The sequence below is a fragment of the Tenrec ecaudatus genome, chromosome 4 (assembly GCF_050624435.1).
Source record: "Tenrec ecaudatus isolate mTenEca1 chromosome 4, mTenEca1.hap1, whole genome shotgun sequence".
In the NCBI taxonomy this organism is placed as follows: domain Eukaryota; kingdom Metazoa; phylum Chordata; class Mammalia; order Afrosoricida; family Tenrecidae; genus Tenrec; species Tenrec ecaudatus.
Genome location: NC_134533.1, coordinates 12,443,371 through 12,464,939, shown reverse-complemented (window position 1 = coordinate 12,464,939; position 21,569 = coordinate 12,443,371). Strand labels below are relative to the sequence as shown.

General features: G+C 61.7%; 1 protein-coding gene across 1 annotated transcript in view; it reads left to right on the top strand.

Moving 5' to 3' along the window:
- Nucleotides 1–1,415: 1,415 nt before the first annotated feature.
- Nucleotides 1,416–21,569, top strand: part of DAGLA (diacylglycerol lipase alpha) — a 57,965-nt gene continuing 37,811 nt past the window's right edge. The window contains exon 1 of the mRNA XM_075545636.1: nucleotides 1,416–1,542. The gene's annotated coding sequence lies outside the window, so the exon portion shown is untranslated. The remainder of the gene's footprint in view (nucleotides 1,543–21,569) is intronic.

Below are 21,569 nucleotides of genomic sequence, written 5' to 3'. Positions count from 1 at the left end.
GGGGGGTAGGAAGAAGGGTGTGTGTGTGTGTGTGTGTGTGTGTGTGTGTGTGTGTGTGTGTGTGTGTGTACTCACAGGGTAGCTAAGGAGTTGGGTGCAGCAGACACCCTAGGATGCTCCTGTGGATGTCATGTCTTGTGGGACTTCTCTCACCATGGGGGCATGGTCCATAACCTTTGAACTAACTGCCGACCTTTCTGTTCACCATGTCATGCTTCAGCCAGTGTGCCACCATGACTCTGTGAAGGGGCATACAAACCCACCAGGTGCATTTCAACTCACAGCCACTGGCTAGGGCAGAGCAGACCCCGCCCCCTTGGGTTTCTGAAGCTGTCAATCAGTGGTGGAAGCAGACTCCTCTTTCTCCTGGCAGTCTGGGCGAAATGTTGACCTTGAAGCTAGCCATCCAGCACAACATGGACTCCCCCACTAGCGGTCTGCAAACTGTCTCTTCTGACACATCTTCGCCGACAGGATGGGGTACAAGTTACTCCGCTTGGGTTTCCAAGCTGCAAATCTTTGAGGGAGCAGGTCCCTTCATCTTTCTGCAGGGGAGAGATGGTCCCACTATTGACCTTGTGAGTGAACCCACAGTGCCACGAGGGCTCCTTCTGCCGGGAGTCAACTGATTACAGCTGCAGTGGATTCCGACTGATAGCGATCCTTCAGGACAGGGCGGATCGGCGCCCGTGGGTTTCTGAGACTAGATCTTCATGGATTAGACAGTCTCATCTTTTTCCCCCGCGAGAAGAGGGGTTCTCTCTCGCGGCCATTGCCTGGACTCCAACTCACAGCGACCCTACAGGGAGGAGTAGAATTGTCCCTGGGGGTTTCGGAGACTGCCATTCTTTACGGGAGGAGAATGCCTCATCTTTCTCCCGCGGAGGGGCCGGCAGATTCAAACTGTTGACCTTGCAGTGAGCGGCAGACATACGTCACCAGGGCTCCTTGTGAAAGAGGGACCTTTATCTTCATTTGCCAGGTGGAGGCTGCAGACCGATGAAGAGGTGCCCAAGGAGCCCTCGGCCCCCAGGAGGTGGAACATCCCCGCCCCTCTCTCCTCCCTACAATGAACCAGATCTCCCGTAATCCCACTCGCTTCTCTTCCCACTCCCACGCCAGACCCGATCACGCGGGGCCCCGGAGGAACGAGACCCAAGCGTCTCCCCCGCCGGCTGCACCCTCCGGGCTCGGCCCGGCCCGGCCCTCCCTGCCGCCCCCGGAGCCCCCGCCGCGGCTCGCGCCCACCGCCCCCACGCGCCCGCGCCCGCTCCGGGGGCCCGGCCGGCTCGGCCTCCCGCCGCTCCCCTCCCTGGCACCAGGGGGCGCTGCCGCCCCACGGCCGTCGCCATGGTCACCGCTGGCGGCGGAGTGGGGTTTACGTAAAGGACGCAGCGTCCCCCGGGGGGCGGAGGCGGTCTTCGCGCCGGCGCCGGCGCCCTGCGGAAGCGGCGTTAGTGAATCGGGGCCTTGGGGAGCCCAGGATGGAGGTGGCGGTCGCGGCGGCGGCGGCGGCGGGCCGATCCCTGCGGCGGGCCGGAGGTATGGGGCCCCGGGCGCGGCGGGCCGATAGTGCCCGGGGCGCGGGCGCGGGCGCGGGCGGGCGCGCGGCGGGCTGGGCAGTGCCGCGGGCGCGCCGTGGCCGGCCCGACGGGTCGGCGGGCGGAGGTGCGGCTGCCACGCGCGCCCGTGGCAGGTGTGAGGTCCGCGGTGGCCCTGGCGCCGAGGTGGGGATAGTGACACCCTGGCACGGGCGTGGGCAGCGTGGGGCTGGCACCAGCAGCGTGGTTTCCCAGGCGCGCGTGCCAGAGGCTCACCCCCCCCCCACCTTGGCGAGGTGGCGGTGGCCCAGGTGTGAGGCGGTGCAACCCCTGCACAGGTAGGTAGTGGCCCCGCAGCCCGGTGGGCTCCGGGCTGGCAGTGGCTAGGCGCTGCCGCTGGCATGGGGGTGAGGAATCCTCCTTAGCCTGGCAGGCCACTGCTATGGTCAGTGACTTGGCCGTAGCCTGGGTGATGGCACTGGGAGCTGGAGGAGGGGGTGGTGTCTCTGCGTGGCTGGACTTCCTAGCAGTGACTGAGAAGTGGCCTTGGCTGTGAGGGCAGCCGGGTGGTCTCAGGTCTGGTGGACAGAAAAGGCGGGCCGGGCCGGCCGGGTCGCCCACCCTCCCAGCCCGGTGATACTGGGGCTGGCATCCGTGCCTGTTGGGTACCCTGGCCTGGCAAGTGAGGAGGGCCAGTGTCCTTTCCAATGGACATGAGCTGGAGAAGCTTCCACCAGGAGGCCCCTGATGGTGACCAGGCAGGGACTTACCCAGATCTAGCCCTCTCCTGGACTCATGAATCCAGCCAGCTGCAGGCAATAAGGGCGGGGTGACCGCTCCTCAACAGTGACCACTGCCTTTGAACTTGTACCTGGACAAGCCAATGGGGCTGGGGGATCCATGATGGGTGTTTCAGCCAGCCAAGGGCTGCAGTCACCAGGCCCTGCTTTAGCCACGGATGGCTCCCTGGGTCCGCTACAGGGGGACTGGGAGTTGCCTCGCTTCCGGGGTGCCTGGCAGCCTTTGGGTCCCACAGAACACTTGAGCAAGGGGACTGGAAAACCGAGGCCACTGGAGGGGGCTGTGCTAGGGTTGCGTTGGGCCCCACCCGTCCTACTGGAGGCTCACCCAGCGGCCCACAGTGTTCTACTTTGCAGAGGGGGGATTGGCAGACCCCCTTCCCAAGAGAACTCTTGAAGATGTGAAATCTGCATATCTGGGTAGATCTCTTGGGGCAGTGGGCTGGGCAGGTGTGCTGGTGCCCAGGAAGGCAATGTTGGGGTCCTCAGAGAGCAGGATACCACGAGCAGCTTATTTCTAGAGTGGTGCATGGAGATGCTGTTGAGGTTCTAAAAGGCTGGAGGATGACCATCTAGTGCATTTGGGGCCAGGACTTGGCTTGACGGTGACCTTGAGCAGGTGACTACCCTCTCAGAGCCCCTTTCCAGTGGATGGAAGGAGAAGGTGAACCTTGAAGACTGTCCTGGGGCTGGGGCTCTAGTTAAGTGGTGAGAGCAGTGGATGGCCGGCAGGCCCGGGAAAGGGAGGCAGGGAGGGCCAGGGGGGAGCCAGACAGTGCGGGTCTGTTGTTGAGAACTAGAGGACCCCAGGGTAGCTCCCGGTTCGGGGAACGCAGGAGCTGCTGCCACTATGAGTCACTGGTGGGCCAGAACCAGGCCCCAGGTCTCTCGGGGATGGTCCAGGGCCTGGTTGCAGCCACTTCACCATCCCGAGTGGCCCCAAGGAAGCCTTCGCCTCGGGCTACAGACGTGCCTCCAGGTCCGGGAATGGCTGCTCCTGACAGATCTGGGGTACCTGTGTGGGAGGAAGACTTGGGAAGCGTGCGTGTGTTTTCTCGGGAGAATTTCCTTTGGCTCTGAGTTCGGTGAGAGGGGGTGGGGAGGCAGTAGGATCAGCGTGTGGAAGTGGGGTGTGCTGGGAGGGGGCAGGGAGACAAAGTGGGTCAGTGCACCCACGGGGTGGATGCAGGGCTAGGGGCAGGGCACTGGGTGCCGTTGGGGGCCGAGGGATGTACAGGGGCTGCCTTCAGACCTCTCGGAGCAAGGAAGAAGGGCAGTGGGCAACCTCGGGGCGGGGGTGGGGGAGTCAGGTGTGGCCCAGAGTCCCTATTGCCACCTCTCTGCATCCAAGTGTGGGCGGCAAGGATGGCTGCCAGGGTCCTGGTGTCTGAGAACAGAGTCTGGAGGAGAGATGCCCAGAACGGGGCAAGAGAGGCTACAGACCCACGTTTCTCTGCAATCTGTCCCATTTCTCCAGTGTTCTGCATAGGGTCTGCTGTCACTGGCTGCCCATGACACAGCTCAGCCCCGTGGCAGAAAGTTTTGTTCCCGTGTCAAGCCACATGGACAGCAGCAGGACACAGGACACAGCCCTGCCGTGCTCTGGTGGGACTGGCCCTGCTTTGTGGGCTGCCACCCATGCACCGCCTGGCATTGCAGGTGGCCCCCTAGTTGTCAGAGGGCTGCCTAAGGCCCTTCCCACCTGGCCTCCCCAGAGGCGCTGCCCATGGGCCGCTCTCTGAGTTTGGAGCCCCCACCAAGGGGGCTGGCATACTGAGATCTGTTGGTGTACTCTTCCCAGTTCACCCTCCGAACCTCCGTCCGTCTGTCTGTTCCGGTTTGTGCCTCAGCCTTAGCAATCCGGCTCCGGGAGCCCCTTCCAGTCTTGCTTCACTTTGCCTGGGATGCTGGGACCCTGTACAGCAGGAGGGGGTCAGGCAGGGCCAGTCAGGGGCACTGAGAGGAGGGGCCAGGCCGTCCTCAGAGCCCTCCGAGGTCAGGTCGGAGGCAAGGGCCTGCCCTAGCAGGTACCACCATGCTGCCACTGGGCATGGTTGCTGCTTTAAGGGGTGGGGTCGGGGGGTGGGCTGGGGCTGGCCTGCGATATTGGATGGAAGCTAGCACTCGGGAGCTGAGGTTCTTCAACGTGGGGTGCTCACCCCTGTTTCCGGTGCCCACGTTTCACCCAGAGTTGCTTCCCTCAGCACCTGGCAGCCTTCCCTTCCTCTGAGGCCCCATCAGTCCTGGGGCCTGCGGCTCCGAGCCAGAGGTGCTGGGACATCGGGCCTCCCTGGCCAGCACCGAGCACAGCCTGTGAGTAGAAGTTTCTCCCTCGTTCTCTAACCACCCCCCCATAACCCCCCCCCCACACACACACACACTGCATGCCTTTCCCATACCTGCCTCTGCAGTCCTCTCTCTGGGATCAGAGGGGAACCTCAGCATTCAATCACCTGTTGGCCCTGCTCTCCATCCCGCTCAATTTCTCACCGGAATAGCTTCCCATTACCTCCAGCAGACGGGCAAGTGACTCTGGGGGAGCATCAATGAGCGTGTGGTCAGCAGAAGATAAATCTCCACCAACCGCCGAGCCCTGGCGGGCGCGGGTGTGGTTACCACTCCAGTGGGCAGGGCTGCAGGCGGTTTGGGAACTCAAGGCCCCAGGCCCAGCAGAAGCAGTAGCTCTCTGGCTTGGGCAGGGCAGTGTGTGTAAGTCTGGATGGAGTGGATGCCTGGGTGGGTGAGGAAGTGGAGGGTCAAGGGAGACCAGAACAGGGGGTGGTTGGGGTTGGGGGGACCTCTGTGCCACTCGGAAGGCCACTCAGGGAGACTGCCAGGGTGGGGTGGGGACAGTATGGAGATGGGCGAAGGGGGGTGGTGTTTTCTTGGGGTGTTTGCCAGGCGTGCAAGACAATGGGTAAGGTGAGCGGGGCCACCCAGGGCAGGCGTGTGGAGCCACGTGTGGCCAGAGCACGTTGGTGGGAAGCGAGGGGTGCGAGGGCGTGGAGCGGCTGGTGGAGTGGGGACGGGCGGGATTCTCTGTGTTGGGCCAGCCTGGTGGCAGTGGGTGTGTGGAGCAGGCGAGAACCGTGGGGGCGGGGGAGCCGCCTTCTCTCTGCGGGAGTTTGGGGGCTGAGGGAGCCGAATCTCCTGCTTTCTCAGTATTCCTTAGAAGACAGGGTGCCCAAACACACCCCACCATGATCCCAACACCACCCTGGCTGGCCCAGAGCACCAGCCGGGGACTGGCCTCCCGAAGACAAGAGGCAGCGTTAGAACCCAAAGGCAGTGCAGGTGTGGGCGCTGGAGTCCAGACCCAAGTCTGCATCCCGGGTCCCTCTCTGCACCTCCATCTGCTGCGTCTGAAAGATGGCGGGGCTGGTGACAAGACACACTGGCCGCGCGCCCGCCCTCCCGCCTGCTGAGTCAAGAGATTGTGGCCTTGGCCGGCCCTCAAACAGGGTTTGCAATTGCAACCTGACTTTCCCACAGAGAGAGGCTCCCTGGGGGCAACCTCCATGAGCACCGGGGCAGACCACTGGCTGATGAGGCGTGGACCCCAACCTCCCCCTGGGCCTGGCTTCTCAGGCACCAGTGCCCTGCAGAAGGAGGAGGTCCTCACTGCTGCGGGACAGGAGCTGCTCTGCTATAACCCACAGCTGGGCCCTGGGCACCTGCTGGGCGGGCCTGGACCAAGGATGGGGCGCACCAAAGCCCGTGAACGGTGGGGCCCACTCTCAAGGGCTCACAGTCTTATGGACATTAAGGACACAAGGCACAGAGGCAGGGGATCAGGGCAGACCTGGCAGCAAGGGCCTGTGGCTTAGGTTCCGAGGGGCAACTAGGAGTAGAGCTGGACCGTGGTAGAGAAGGTGGCCTGGGGAGGTGGCACCCTGCCACATGTGGCCCGGCCTCCGTGGGGCGGTGTTGTGCGCCGTGGACACAGGTGGTCAGGGCTTTCTGCCACAGGGCCACGGAGTGGGCTCAAGCATGGGCCCCTAGGTTCATCACTGGCACTCCACTGAGTGCCACTTGAGGTGCAGCGTAAGGTTCATGGACCCACAAGAGAAGCTCAGGTTGAGCATGTGAGTTGGGGAGGGGCCCCGGGGACTGAAGGGTATACAAAATTAAAAGGTCTGGGGCCTGCTGGTGACCCTTCACTAGAAAGGAGGTGGAGAGACTGGGACAGAGTGGCCAGGTGGCATCTGAGCTCGGGCAGTGGTCACCTTGGGCAGGGAGGGCGTGAAAGCCAGGGGAAGAGGCAGGAGAGGGGGCGTTGGGGTGAACAGAGGCAATCGGGCAGTTCTCACATGTCATCTCCAGGCATCTGCTCATCTTCCCACCAAATTACCCCTTGAAATCTCACCGCCTGAGTCCCGGCCAGGGGCTGCCTATTCTGGGAAGGCTCATCAGAGCCCTTTCAGTGTCTGCAGGTGCACAGAGCCACGGTGGGCGGGAGAGCAGGCCCTGCCATCCTTCACCTGGGCTGGGCGAGCTCCACACCTGGGAGGTTTCTGCCAGGCTGGGGGCTGAGGCGGTGGGCCCAGCTCGCAGCAGGTAAGACTGGCTGCTGCTTCCGTCTATCCCATGTCAGCCTCTCGGTGTGGCCTCTCCTGGAGCCGTTTAATTAATTTATGATTGATGTCCCGGACTTACTGGAGGTTAATTTATTATTGATGCCCCTTCATTAGATACTCCACCTGCACCTCCCAGCCCAGGACTGCTTTCGCTCAGAGGGCGCCCTGTGGAGGTGGCCGGGGAGCTGCAGGGCTGGGCCTCTGCCATGAGGCTGCCCTATGAGTCCCGGTCCCCTCGGGTGCTGGGTGCCCCTGCATTTAGCTTATGTTAAACCCTCTCTGGTGTGGGAGGGAGGACAGCTCGATACAGTTCTCTAGGCGGCTTGGCTCAGCTACAAACCTCAGCAATGGCAGGTAGCAAGTGTCTGGCTTGCGGCTGCAGAAGAACCACACTGGCTACAGTCTAAGTCCAGCTGGTTGGATGCCAGCTCCTGGTGACTTCTGGGGTGCCCTGGGAGAACTGGACCCTGTGGGTTTTCCAATGGTTGCCATCTTTTGGAGGTTGCCCCAGTGGCATAGCGGCTCATGCTTTGGGCTGCCAACCACAAGGTGGACAGTTTGAATCCACCAACCGCTGCAAGAGGAAAAGATGAGGCTTTCTGCTCCTGTCAAGAGTCACAGCCTGGGAAACCCAAGGAGACAGTTCTCTTCTGTCCCATAGTCGCTGTAAGTCAGAATTGACTCAGTGTGTGTGTGTGTGTGTGTGTGTGTGTGTGTGTGTGTGTGTAAGTGAGAGAGAAAAGGATAAGGAGGGGAGAGAGAAAGAGATGGATTTGGACCCCACCTTTTGGTTAACAGCTAAACCTAGTAACTGTGTATTACACTGCCTTAGTCTGGGTACTTTAGAGAAACACATCCACAGAAACTCATGTATAAGAGAGTTTTATATAAAGGTTAAGTGCGCATCAGAAAACATCCCAACCCAGTACTGCCCAAGCCCACAAGTCCAACATGAACCCCTTAACTCATATGTCCAACACCAATCCACAAAGTCCTCCATCTCACAAAACGCATGCAATGATGCCGACTGCAGGAGGAAAGCTGAGTCAGTGAATGTGTAAACATCTCAGCGCTGGCAGGGGTCTCCACATGGCTGCTCCAGCACCCAGGGCTGCATCTGGGTAGGTTCATGTGGCTTCTCCTCAGGGATGCCTTGCAGGAAGTGAGCCTTGCCAGCTAAAGCAGAGAACTGGCTAAGGCAACTGCACCCTGGTCCGACCATCAGAAAGCAAGAGACCCGAGAACTAGAAAGGCGAGGCTCACCGAGCCATTTATCCCTCAATTAACCGCACATGTGTTTATCAGTCAGGTTGGCACAATAAACTAACTACCTCACTGCCCAAAGCCTCCAAGACAGTATGCAAGCAACTGAGTCCGTTCCAGCTCACAGTGAACCTGTGTCGGAAGAGACCCGCGCCCCAGTGACTTCCGACGGCTGTCACCTTTTGGAAGGTTCTTCCAAAGCACTCCTGGGTAGAATCAAACCTGCAGAGTTTCAGTTCGCAGCCCAAGGTATGGTGCTGACGCTGGGGCACACAGCGAGACCCTGTGACAGAGTAGGAGGTCCCCAGAAGGGGTGCGTCTGTTGGCATCTCAATGGCTACAGGTAGCCAGGCCTTTATCCCACAAGCCGCCCCCCATTGTTGACGGGCGGAAGGGGTTACGCTTACACTTTGCAGCAGCTCCCCATACGGTGCCCCCTTCCCCAGAGTTATAGCAGACATTGGGGGGCTGGGTTCCAGGCCCAGGACACCTAACCAACCGTGCCGTTGAGTTTGCTGTCCCTCATAGCGACCCCACAGGGCAGAGGGCTGCCAAGTCAGCCACATCTCTCTCCCGGGGAGCCACTGGCCAGTGGGAAGCACCGGCCTTTTGGTTGGCGGCAGAACTCTCACCCCACTGCACTGCCAGGACACCACCGGGAACAATTTGATAGGGAGGCAGGCTTTGAACCCAGGACTGACTGGCTTCCTCCTCCAAACCCACCCCTCTCATCACCAAGCACCCCCTCTCCTTCAGCTCCACCCCAACCCCCACCCGGAAGCTCTTCTTGCTGCAGCCCCGCCTTGACCCTCCAACACGCTCTCCTCTGGAGTCCAGGACAGCCTGAGCCAGAGCTACAGTGGTGGGGGGTGCAGCCCTGGCTCCCCCAAGAGATGGGGAGGTCCCCTTGCGAACCCACATCTTCATGGACGATCACGAGAGGGGCGAATCCCCGAGCGGCACAGATGGAGCGTGCCAGCACCCCCATGGGGAGAAGCCCTTGTGGCGACCTTCCCTCGCCAAACCCTCGGAACAGCCCCCCCACCCAAGGGGCAGGGCCCCCAGCCCATCTCACAGATGCAGTTTAGACCCCTTGTCATTGGCCCAGTCGGGGCTGGAACCCCGAGACTTGAAGGACAAACAGACCCGCTTTGGAAGGAGGACAGGCGGCCTGCACCCTAGAGGCCAGGGTGGAGAGATTCCTATGCCCTGGATGTGTTGTCAGGAGAGGCCAGTCCCTGGAGAGGCTCAGCCTGCTTGGGAAAGGAGAGGGTCGTCGAAAAAGGAGAAGGCCCAGCGAGCTTGGATGACATGGTGGCTGCCATGTCAAGGGGCTCAGGTGCAGCGTGCATGGCGAGGCGAGGACAGCTTGGGCCGGGCCGGCCGGGCAGTGTTCCGTTCTACTGCACAGGGAAGGTCCGTCATGCATTGGAAGGGACTTGGCCGCACCCAGTGAGGCAGCAGGCTTGAGACGCAGCGCTTGCCCCACCCCTCTGGGGATGCCCCTCTGCATGTCCGGCGCCGAAGCCTGTTTATTTATCCGAGAGCTTGTATCCACGAGAGCCTCACCACCTCTCCTTGTATGGTCCACACTGGGCTTCCTCCCTCATCACCGGGACCAGGCATGCTCCATTGCACGGGGAGACAAGAACGCAGCGGTCACCAGGCCTGGGTGCTGTTCCCGAGCTGCGCCTGCCAGGCAAGGTGGGACATGGCCCCGGGGCCTTCCCGAGCCTGTCTCCCCCTTGGTGTAACAGCAGCGCCGTGACCCACCTGTCCCCTTCTTTGGCTGCTCTCACTGGCGGCATCGGTTGGGACAGACTTCGCTGATGACGGCTGGGCTTGCTGCATGCACGAGAGTGTGTCGACCTGGTATGCAGACCCGGCATGCTGAGGCCATTGCCATACACCCGATGTCCGAGCCACCCCTGAGAGGGCAGATGCATCCTGGGATGTGCCAGCTGGCACGGACTGGCACCAGCACTGTGTGAGGCCGAGAGTAGGCGGGAGCCAGGCCCCTAGCATCGTGTCTGGGCTGGTTGATGGATCGGTGCCTGGGTCCTTGGAGGTGACCCTCTGAGAGGCCCCCACCCTGGGATGTGTGGGAGGCCTGCCTGGGGTCCCAGCCCTCCCTACCTTGTCTCCCTCATGCCTGGGCCACCTAAGTGGGTCAGCTCAGGCAGCGGGTGGTGAGGGAGGCGGTGGTTCGCCAAGCAGCCACCCACCCGCCCCCTCCAGCCCCCACCCTCGGGGAGCCTGCTGCTGAGGTGAGCCCGCCACGGCTGTTCCGGAAAGCGCAGAGACCGGCAGCCTCGTGGCTGGGTTCCCAGGGCGTTGGCTCCGAGGTCTCTGCCTTCCCCGATGGGGAAGCTGATGCTTCACCCTGAGTGTGCCCAGCCAGGCTGCTGCGGCTCCTGGCCCTTGGCCAGGTCTTCCCCTAGCCCTGGAGGAGGAGAGGGCAGGGCCCTCAGGCCCGTGGGCGGGACGGAGCTCGCCTGGCACTGCACGCTGGAAATCTGTGGCCCAGCTGCCGTTAGGTGATGGCTGGTTTCACTTCTCAAGTTTCCGCCTCCCGCAGGCCAGGATGACATCAGGGCCCTTGGCACAGCCCGTAGCCAGACCCCGGCACTGCCCCGGGACAGCTGTGGGCCAAGCATCAGGGATTGTCATTCCACGGCCTTGCGGCCTGGACTTGAACCTCCAGCCCTTCCGTCACAACCGCTCTTGGTCACTACCTGCCCGCCTGTGTGAGACTTGATTGCATCATCTACTTGCTGGGGGCTTCTCATTGAGCCCCGGGAGCCTGATGGATTAACAGAGGAGCTGCTAACCACAAGTCAGCAGTTCAAACCCACCAGAGCAAAGATGAGGCTTTTCACTCCGTAAGGGCTCACAGCCTAGGAAACCCACAGGGGTTGGTTCTGCTCAGTCCTCCAGGGTCACACTGAGTCAGCATGGACTGCAGGGCAGTGAACTTGGTGTCTAGGACCGGCCATAGTACCCCGGGCTTTTATCAGCATCCAAGGAGGCACTGCCCAGCACCGACAGCACCGTGGGGGCTCAGTGACTGTGTCCTCAGACCGTCTCCCCGGGCGCCTATCTGCCAAGCCCCTCAAGCCCCACTCCTGAGATGCTCCCGTTCCTTGGGGCCTCAGGGCCACTTCCCAGGGCTCCTCTCTTCTTCCCTTCCCCTTGGTGGTCTTCCGCCCTCTGCTTTCTTTGTCCACCTTCTCCTCCCTGGAGGCCTCATAGGGGGGCTCCCACCCCCCGACTCTCTGAGCCAAGCGGCTGCTCCACAGGTGCACCTTCAGCCAGGGGATGACAGCCTGCTGGTCAGTTGTGCAGCTGGCCCAGGGGTCAGGGCTTGGCCTCCCAGCCAAGGTCACAATCACCATCTCCAGCCGGAGAGGGTGTGGTTTGGAGAGCAGACACATTCAAGGGACTGACGGGGCCAGCCAGCTCAGGCCGGAGGGCCCAGCCACAGCAGACCCACTTTAGTCCCAAGGACCCCAGGAAGGGGAGGGTGTGTTCCAACTGCAAGACTGGAGCCCGACTGCCACCCCATCCGGCCCTCCCTCCAGGGCAAGGACCTCCACCTCCTTGGGGGAAAGGCTGGAGGTGCTGGGGTTCCTGGGTGGCACACGGTTGCCCTGCCTGCCACTGAGAGGCTCTCGTCACGAGAGAAAGGACAGGGGACCGGAGTCTGAACACTCATCACAGTTCCTTGGGGGAGGATGGAACTGAAGGCAGCTGCATTTGGTTTTTCTGCTAAAGACCGTGTGCTTGCAGGGAGTGGTCTGGGGCTCGGCCCCCTCCCCCACGTCCTTCTGTCTGTCTGTCCACTCCTTGGTCTTGAGAAGTGGTTCTCAACCTGTGTCTCGACCCCTTTGGGGATCAAAGGACCCTTTCAGAGGGGCCGCCCAATCCATCACAGTAGCAAATGACAGTAATGACATAGCAACGAAAATAACTATAGTGGGGGGGTTGGTCACCACATGAGGGACTGTACGAAAGGGTCTCGGTATGAGGAAGATCGAGAACCGCTGGTCTTGGGCGTTCCTTTTTTGAGCCCACCCCCAGCATCAGCTGTGGAGAACCCTCCCCCGCCCCAGAGAACCTGAGCAAGAGGGGGGAGCTTACAGAGAGAGGGCCACTCTGGCTACCCTGTGGCTGAGAGGACCAGCTCTCCATCCATCCCCCAGCCCGCATCCCCTCGCCAGCCTCAACATGAGGCCCGTCTGCAGCAGGTGGCTGCGCACCAACTGTTCTCTTTGCTGCCTGCCCGTACGCCCCCCACGACTTGACGCCCAGGCTAATGGCAGGCCCCCTGCGCCCCGGGCCCCGCCTTCTCTGTTTCTTGCCCTGTTGAAGTGCCCGGCCCCTCCGTCCCCAGATGGGCCCCTTTCAGCAGGCTTCCGGCGGCGGGAACGGAGCTGGGCGCCCAGCCCACCACCTGCTCCGAACTGTATAAAAGTTTAACCTGAACGGTGCCGTGATGCCCATCGTAAAGCAGCGGGGGTCGTGCGTCCTGAGATGTATAAATGACAGGCGCCCTCTGAAGCTGTGATTGGAAATGGGAGCCACTGGAAGCTTGAAAGCGGAGGCCTTTCCTGGGCCGAGCAGAGGCTCTCTGCTGCCTTTCAAAGGACACACGCCGCCCAGTCTGGCTGCGAAGAAAGGATGTTCTCAAACCAAACCGAGCTCTCTGCTACTCCGCCCCAGTCCCCACTTCCTGCCCTCACCCCCACCCGCAGTGACCGACCCACTGACTGCCCCAGGCTGCAGACCCCACCCAGTCCTCAAGCCCCCTAACGCTCAAGCTCGGAGACAGCTGTCAGGACAAACTCCAGCCCACTGCTTCCCTCCAGGGTGGGGGGCGGCCTGGGCAGTGGGCTTGGCATCCCCAAGCTCCCAGCACCTCCTGTAAAGTGGGGCAGGCAGCCTACCTCACAGAGCTGGTCGGCACCTGGGTGCTAAGATGCGGGCTGAAGTGTTCAAGTTCTGGAGCCAGGCTGGCTGCCTTCCACCCGCAGCTCCCACTGCTGTGGGAGAGGAGGCCTTCTTCAGCCAGGCCAGTCCTCTCTCTACGGCAGCTGCCTGCTGGCCCTCTAAGGACCAACCAGGCCTGGGGTTGGGAGCCCCTGGGGATGGCAAATGCTTACTCTGCTGGGCGGAGCTTAGTGGTCCATCTGCCCAGAGGAGGTTAGGAAGAAAGGGCTGGCAACCTGCTGCCCCTGACACACACGGGCATGGTCCCGTGTGCTGGGGGTCTCAGCACGGATCGCCAGCACCACAGGCCTGCCTCTGAGGGGTGTTGGCAGGCTGAGGTGGGTGGTGCTGGCTGAGTGGTGCTCTCGGCACACACGCCACCAGGAGCTCACCACCAGGCTCATTCTGGTTCCATCTGGGCTGGGCCCTGGGTCTGCATTGTCTGACTGCTGCTGCTGGGTCAGGGGGCACACCGGGCAGAGCAGGGGTGCAGCAATGGGTGCTGGGCAGTGCTTACTAAGGGGAGCCCAAGTTGTGCAGCCCAGCCAGAGATGCCTGCCCTGCCAGACCCTGCACACATGCCCGGGATGCTTTTCAGCAGCTCCAGCTACGTGGGGCCTTGGCACGCCCCCCCCCCCAGCCGATGCCCAGTTCTGGGGCAGGTACTGAGACTGAGCAAGGGGATGGGCTCATCTCACAGAGCAGCATGGTGACCCCTACATAGGCGTCCAGGGGCTGGCAAGGGTGCATACAGATCTGCTGATGTAGAATTTCTGGGTGGGAGCCTGGGACCTACATATACCCATCTCCTCCCTGCCGCTGGGAATCATTCGTGTACACACACACACACACATATCTAGACATACACAGACATATCACATCCACACCCAGACCCATACATACACAGATATACACGCACAGACACACCCCTGACACACAGACATGCAGACCACAGACAAACACAAACACACACACAGCTATAACTACACCTCTGTACATGCGTTTTGCCCTTACCAGGCAGGCGTCATGAGTCTTAGCCTCCAGCTGGCCCCTTCCCATGAACCTTGGTCTCAGAGCTGTGCCCTTGAGCCTTCTCCTTGGCTTTACTAAGCATCATGTCCTTCTCCAGGGGCTGGACTCTCCCGACAATACGACCAACGTACCTGAAACCAAGTCTTACCGTCCTTGCCTCTAAGGAGTATTCTTTAAAACACACACACACACACACACACACACACACACCACACCCCCACCCCCAGAAGGATAGAGGCACACTTTCCCTAGAGAAACGACAAGTGATATCTATTTCCTATCTTCTTCTGTTTTCCTTGGGAGAAGGGCATGTGTTTTCAATAAAAAAACCTATCTAGAAGTGTCTGGTCCAAGGCTCTCCAGTGACAGTGTCTGCCTGGCCTGGAACTTGCAGAGTCCCTTGCCCCAAGGTGGTCCATGTTCCCAAGATGGGTGGGGAGGGCTTCTCCTGCTCAGCTCAGCCATCCGGTGGTCCCCTCTCCTGGGGGCTTGACCTGATCAGCTTGGTCCGCTCTGCGTGGCTTCTTCTCCGCGCTCAGAGTCTCCCCTGCTGGCCCAGCTAACGTACTGACTTTGTAGTATGGTCAGGCAGCACAGGGCGGGGCAGGGGAATAAGAAGCCCACCAGCTTGCCAGCCTTAGGGGTAGCATTCAGAATTCTGTCAGGACACCATCTAAGTGCTGGAACCCCAGTTCCAGAGGCTGAGCATGGTGGAGGCACTCCATTAAGGGGTGACTGACTGAAGTTAGGACTTCACCCCAGGACAGTGCAGGGACCTGTCCGTGTACTTCTCTGGGCTTCGAGTGGTCTAAGAGTTGATGAGGCTAGAACTGACTGCCCAGAGCCCTGCTGACACTGATCATCTGGGGGTTCACATGCCTACCCTTTCCTGTCCCTAGCCCCACCCTCGGCTTGATTTTCCAAGCAACGTGTCTGCTCCAGGCTCCCATTTGTTCCTGCTGGCCCAAATGGAGTCAGTGCAGAATTGTCCACTGCAGGCAGGGCCTCTGCGTCAGGGTTTGTGTGGGCCAGTCCTGAAGACAAGGCCAAGCTTCCACCTCCAGGCCAGTAACAGCTCAGGGCTGCGGATCCGTGACTGCAGATGACTTGGGCCCTGAGATGTCCTGGGCCCTCTGGAGCCCTTGGCAACCTCTCTACCAGCTGTGGCCAGGTGTGGGCTTCTCAACGCCCCTCTGCCCACTCCCCCAGTGTCCCCGATCCCCCAGCTGCTGCCGCTGCTCATTGGGAGGGAACAAATCCATTCAGGCTGTTTGTTTGACATTGAAGAAAGCCCATGGGATCCGGGTGCTGCCGGGCTCCTTTCAGAGCCCCGTAAACTGCTGCATCTCTCCTGCCAGCCACCCTCCTGCTTGGGAAGGACAAGAGGCCAGTCTGGCAGGGAAGCCACCAGGGCTCAGAGATCAAAGCTTGGGTGCTGTGGCCACCCAGACGCACACAGGCTGCCGTGCCCACACCTGCGATACCTGCCCGGTAACTCCAAGCACGTGTACCCGCCCCACGTGTCTGCCCGCTCGGAACACTCACATCCGTGTTTTCTCTGGCAACCCCGTGGTGGCTTCGCAGCTGACGGCGGGGTTCAGCACAGAGCTCCACAGGGCAGACGTGAGGAGGGCAGCGTGGGGAGAGGAGAAGAGTCAACCTGAAGGCCCTGCCCGGCAGCGAGCTCCTGCTCATCCCTCTGGACCCTGCATGCCCGTCCACCCCACCAGGAAGCCCTCACCAACCCCCACTGCGTGTCCCCCGGAGTCCTATTTGTTCCACGCTTGCTGGCTCTGTAATTCTGCTGTCCGAGATCCTTGAAAAGGGTCTCACAGGGTGTGAAGTATTAGGTGGCTAACCACAACGTGGGCGCTTCAGATCCCCCGGGCTCTGCTTGGGAGGAAGATGAGGCTGTCTGCTCCAGTGAAGATCGGCAATCCTGAGACCCCTGCAGAGCAATGCTGCCATGAGCCGGGATCCCTCTGAGGCCTGTGGGTGGCTTGCCACCTCCTGATCCCCAAGATGCTCCCTAAGTCCTGCCAGAGGGGACCCTGGCCATGACAGCATCTGACTCTCCTGATGTACTCTTTACTCGCCGCCACCAGGCAGGCCCGGATGGAAGGGACTCCCGGCTTTGCTCCTGGCGGCAGTGAGGTGGCCGCTCTGCTAACCGCTAAGTAACCGGTCTAGCGGGTTTGTGGGCACCAGCACAGGCCAATGGCCTCCGGGAGGAGGCTGTGTGCTCTGTTCTCTCTGTCCTTGTTCCTGCTGCCCTTGTGTCCTCCGGCCTCCTCCTCACTCCAACAGGATGGGCATTGCCTCCAGCCCAGCTTGATGTTGTTCCTCAACCTGCCCTCCATGGGGTCCAGGGTCTGCAGAGATGACCAGGGTGCAGGCAGTCCCTGACCTGTACCCTGGGAATGAGGAGGCCAGATGTGGATGGGTGACAGACCCAGCAGGACCTGGCTGGGCCATGATGGCCATCCCCCCACCCCCAACACACACAGGTGCAAAGGAAAAGGGCAGGGTGGTGGAGGAGCAGGAAGCCCCCCTCGTGGGGAGCAGGAAGTGGGGGAGCCCGGGTGTGCCCTGAGCCCCACGCTGGGAGGACTGGGCGCCCACTCTGTAGGTGTCGGCGGCACTGTCACCGGCAGTGGGAGCCGGGGTTTCCCTGGCTGACTCACCCGGCCTAGCAGAGCCTCAGCCCAGGCAGGAGTGGTTTGCAAAGGTGTCTGGGTAGTGGCAGCGACAGCTCACACATCTGTCGGAGCGACGGAGCCCCAGGTGGGAGCCAGGCGGGGGCGGCCAGGCTGGTGAGGCCCTGGGCCCACTCCTGGCCAAGGCAGGCTGTGGGCAGGAGCCCCCAAGGCCTCCCAGAGCCCTGCCTCCCCTGCTGAATTCCCACTGGTCTCCGGAAGCCCCAGAACCTGGCTCGCCACCCCCACCCCCACCAGCCCCACTGCAGCACAGCCTGGGGTGATCCCACCCCACCCCCAGCAGCTGCAGAAAGGAGTAAGAATAGAGAGGCATTGATCCCCAGGCTCCAGCCTCACTGGGCCCCCAGACAGGACGACCCCTGGCAGAGCAGTGTGAGAGGCAGGAAGTGGGGTCAGCAAGTGACCCAGCCAGGGACCAAGGACCCTGGGGGAAAGGGAAGAAGCAGCCCCCCCAACTCCCCACCCCCGCCCCAGGACTGCTTACTCCAGTGTGTGTCCCGCCTGGGGCAGCAGATGTCCAGTGGGGTTGTAGGGAATACGACCCCTGGCCTGGCGCCTGTGCCCCTGGCTGGCTCCCAGCAGGGCAGGCAGCGGGCAGGCACCGTGGAGGTGTCGCAATCGTGGTGTATGAGGGGCTCGGGGAGACTGAGCAGGCTGCGAGCAGGCCTGTGGGGGCGACGGCAGAGCCACGTGGGGCTCTGGGGAGAGGAGGGGGCGGCAGGGATGTACAGTTCTGGGCGGCTGGCCCCAGAGTCCCAGCCTTCCTGCTGGTGGAGGGGGAGGGCCCCACCTGGCCCCGGGGGGCTGGAGTAGCTGGGGACTCCTCCTGGGGCTAGGCTTCCAGGGCTGAGGACACGGGTGATGGTTAGGACTCTGGCACAGCCCGGTCCTTCAAGGCAGACATTGCTCCTCCCTGCCTGCCAGCACCACCCTGTTGGCCGGCTTCTCCTGGGGACTCAGCGGCCACCTCACCCCCAACCCCCCACCCCAACTGGCTGGCCGGCTGACTGACAGGCCCAGCTAATCACTCTGTGGGCAGGAGCTGCCTGAGATGGAATTCAGCAGGCTGGGCCGGGGACCCTGCCCAGCCCTCCAGGCATGACGCTGGGCCCTCTGTACCCACTGCTGCAGTTGGGAGTGTTGAGGCCAACTCCTGGACAGAATGTGGAGGCCCCCAGGGCAGGGCTGGCCCTGCTGGGCCCTCTGGGGCAGCTCTCTTACAGGAGCAAGACAGGCTGGCTGGGGGATCAGCCTTGTGTGGCCAGAGGACAGTCCGGCATTGTGCAGGACGTTCTGACCTCTTGTGGCTGGGGCAGGACTCTGCCTTCCCCACCCTCGGCCCGCACCTTCCTCCTCCATGAAGGAGTGTGTGTGTGTACTCATTGGCCCAGAAGGTCCCCTTCTTGGCCAGGATTTCCAAGCTATCCACACCGGTTTCTGGAGAGGATGGACCCCAGGTAGCCAAAGGATCTCTCAAGCTGAAGCTTGCTATTTCCCATCTGCCTGACCCCCATGGGAGGGCTCCCCCTCAGACCCACTGCTGCCGGATTGGCGCTGGGTCTTCTGGGCCCACTGGGAATGCTGCCCTTCCCAGGATTTTCTTGTGACTTTTGGAAGCCAGCTGCCGGGCCTTTCTCCAGAGGTACCACTGGGCAGATCTAAATGGCCAGCTCTCACTTGGGAGACCCCGATGGCTCAGTTGTGACACCTCAGGCGAGTGAGACAACACCAGCCAGTCTGCCAGCCCATGTGGGACTCTGTGAGCAATGCTGTCGTGGGGGGTGGCGGTTCCAACTGCTGGTGACCTCGGGCCATAGAGCAGAACTGTCCCATCGGGTTTCTGAGCGTCTGCATGTTGGGAGCAACACTGGGTGCCAAGGAGGTGTGGGGGGCATGGGCCTGCCCCCCCAGGAGTGCCCGGGAGTGGAGGGGACATGGTCAGGTCCACCTCAGGGCTGGCAGATGGCTGGAGCTTCGCAGGAGACGTGAAGGCCAGGGCGTCCCCAGGGGATCCAGTGTGGACAGTCAGGTGGGCAAAGGGACAGCCTGGGCAGAGGCACAGAAAGGCGGGGGGCCCGGCCGGCCTGAGTGCTGGGCCCAGCGGCTGTCGTCTTTCCACAGAGCAGTCTGTCTCCAGGATCTCTCAGTAACCACCCATGAGTTTAAACCCCAGACCTTTCCATTAGCAGCCGGTGTTCTCATCCTTTCCGTGGCTGAGTTTAAGTTCTCCTCGGCTTTATTCTGGGCCGGCATCCCAGCTGTAGAAGCAGGAGGTCAGCTGGGGCAGCCGGTAGGCCTGGGCGGGTGGGCTTGGCTGAGCCCCGGGGTGCCCATCTGCAGTGGGGCGGCCCAGCCCTGTGGAGTTGGCAGGGAGACCTGGGCGTGGAGGAGCGCATGTTCTCCAAACAGCTTGTTCTCCGAAGCAGATGGGCGCGCGTCTCCCTTCTCCCCAGAGTTCCCCTTGTACCCCCTTTCCCTCCACCCGCCCCTCCCAGTGACTTGGGGCTCTGCTCTGGGAGCCTCCAGGGCCGCCTCTGACCGCAGGGGCACTCAGGGCTGCACTATACCCTTTCCAAAGGGGAGGGAGTCCTGAGCTCCTGCCTGCCTGCTTGCCGCGACAGGGATGCTGAGCCCTGCCCTGATCCTCACATGTGTGGTCTCTGGGTCTCTTTGGCCAGACATGCTGAGGGGAACCAAGGAGCTGGGTCCTGAGATGCATGCATGTTTCTGAGCTGCTGCCAGGTGCCAAGGAGGTGCAGGGGTGGGGGCCTGCCCCCCAGGAGAGCCCAGGAGTGGAGGGGACACTGTCAGGTCCACCTCGGGGTTGGCAGGCTGCTGGAAGCTTCATAGTGAAGGCGAGCGTGTTCCCAGGAGGGCAAGCATGAAGAGGCAGCCTATGCAGGGGCACGGAGAGCTGGAGCCAGGAGGCCAGGGAAGGAGGAGAGGCGCAGCTAGCTGCCCTGGGTGGTGAGGTGGGGCTGGGGAAGCAGCCCTGTCTCATTAGGGTAGGCTACTTGGCCTTAGGTTGGGGCTGGAGGGGCAGCCACCTCCGTGGAGAAGCGTGATCCTCTGTGCCATGAAGTTGATTCCGACTGCTAGCAGCCGGAAGGGCAGATTAGAACTGCTCCTGTGAGTTTCTGAGGCTAGAAATTGTCATGGGAGCGGAAAGCCTCTTCTTTCTCCTGTGGAGTGGTTTTGAACCATTGACCTGGCAATTAGCAGCCCAATTCATAACCCACTCTGCCACCAGCACTGCACGGAAGTCCTGTGCAAGTTCAAGACAAAAACGGTCCCTGCCATCGAGTCAATGGGACTCCCACGCATAGTGAGTCTACAGGACTGGGTGGAATTGGCCCTGAGAGGCTCAGAGACTGTAACGGGTTATGGCATTAGAAATACCCATCTCTTCACCTGTAGAGCCGGCTCGCAGTTTCAAACTACTGACGATGCAATCGCAGCCCAACTGCATAACCGCTAAGCCATCAAGGCTCCTATGAGTTCAGAAGACTCCAGACAAACTTCCCCAGCCCTGGCCCCACCCCCACAGGCTGCACCAGGCCGAGTGTCTGTGCCTGGAGACACTCATCTGAGCCTGGGCTGCCTGGGGTATCTTCTCACTCAGCACTGTCCCATTTAACCTGCAGGGTGGATGCTCCTGCCCCATGCTCACCCAGCCAGGACCTGACTGGGCAGAGCCCTCATGTCCTAATGCGGCTTCACCTCTCTGTCCCCAAGGGAGGGCTGAGGATGGGCCAGCCCTCCTGAGACTCCACCCCTGCTCTCCCCCCACCCAGCCCCCTTACCCTGCTGGTGCCCATCCCCCACCCTCAGCCTCCTGGGGTAGGTTGGAAGGCCAAACATTGGCCTGGGGGACCATCTATATATACCCTTTATATGAGGACCAGCTGAGTGGGGGGCCGGGGGGGTGGTGCTGCCCAGCCTGTATTTGAGTGAGGGTCACCAGCCCTGGTGGTGTAGCAGGTAAGTGTTGGGGTGCCATCCTCCTGGTGGTTGGCAGTTTGAAACCATCAGCAGCTCCCTGGGAGAAAGACAGGGATTTCCGTTCCCGTGAACAGTTCCAGTCTCGGAAACCCGCAAGGGGTCCTGTGAGTCAGCATTGACTCACAGCAGGGAGTTTGAGTGTGAGCCCCAGCATTAGCCCCCCCTCCCGACTCGGGGTGGGGCTGGGTGAGGGGGTGGGTAACTGCTTGATGCTTCTGGGCCTGGGGGAGGGTCTCAGGCTGGCCCTGAGCCTCACCCGCACAGAGCCCATGACTATGCAGTACCCGAGCCTGGCATGCCTGGCATGCCTGGGCAGCAGCAGCAAGACAACTGGACAGCGGTGGGGAGCAGGGGGGCACTGGCCCCGGGTGTGGGGGCGAGGGGCGCCGTCAATGGGACTTTTGTCTGGCAGGGCAGAGGAGCATGTGACCCACACTAGGCACCCGTACCGACTCATCTGCCCCTCTCTTTCCTGAAGCAGCTGTCTGGGGGTCCTCACCCTTCCCCCCTGAATCAGCGGATTGGAAGGCCTTTCTTCCAGCCTCTGGGCCTGTCCCAGGCACAGGCCCTGCTTCCAGCCTCCCTTGCAAAGCAGATCCCCTGGCGGGGAACCTGGCAGTGGCCTCCTCAAGTGCTGTGGTCTTGCTC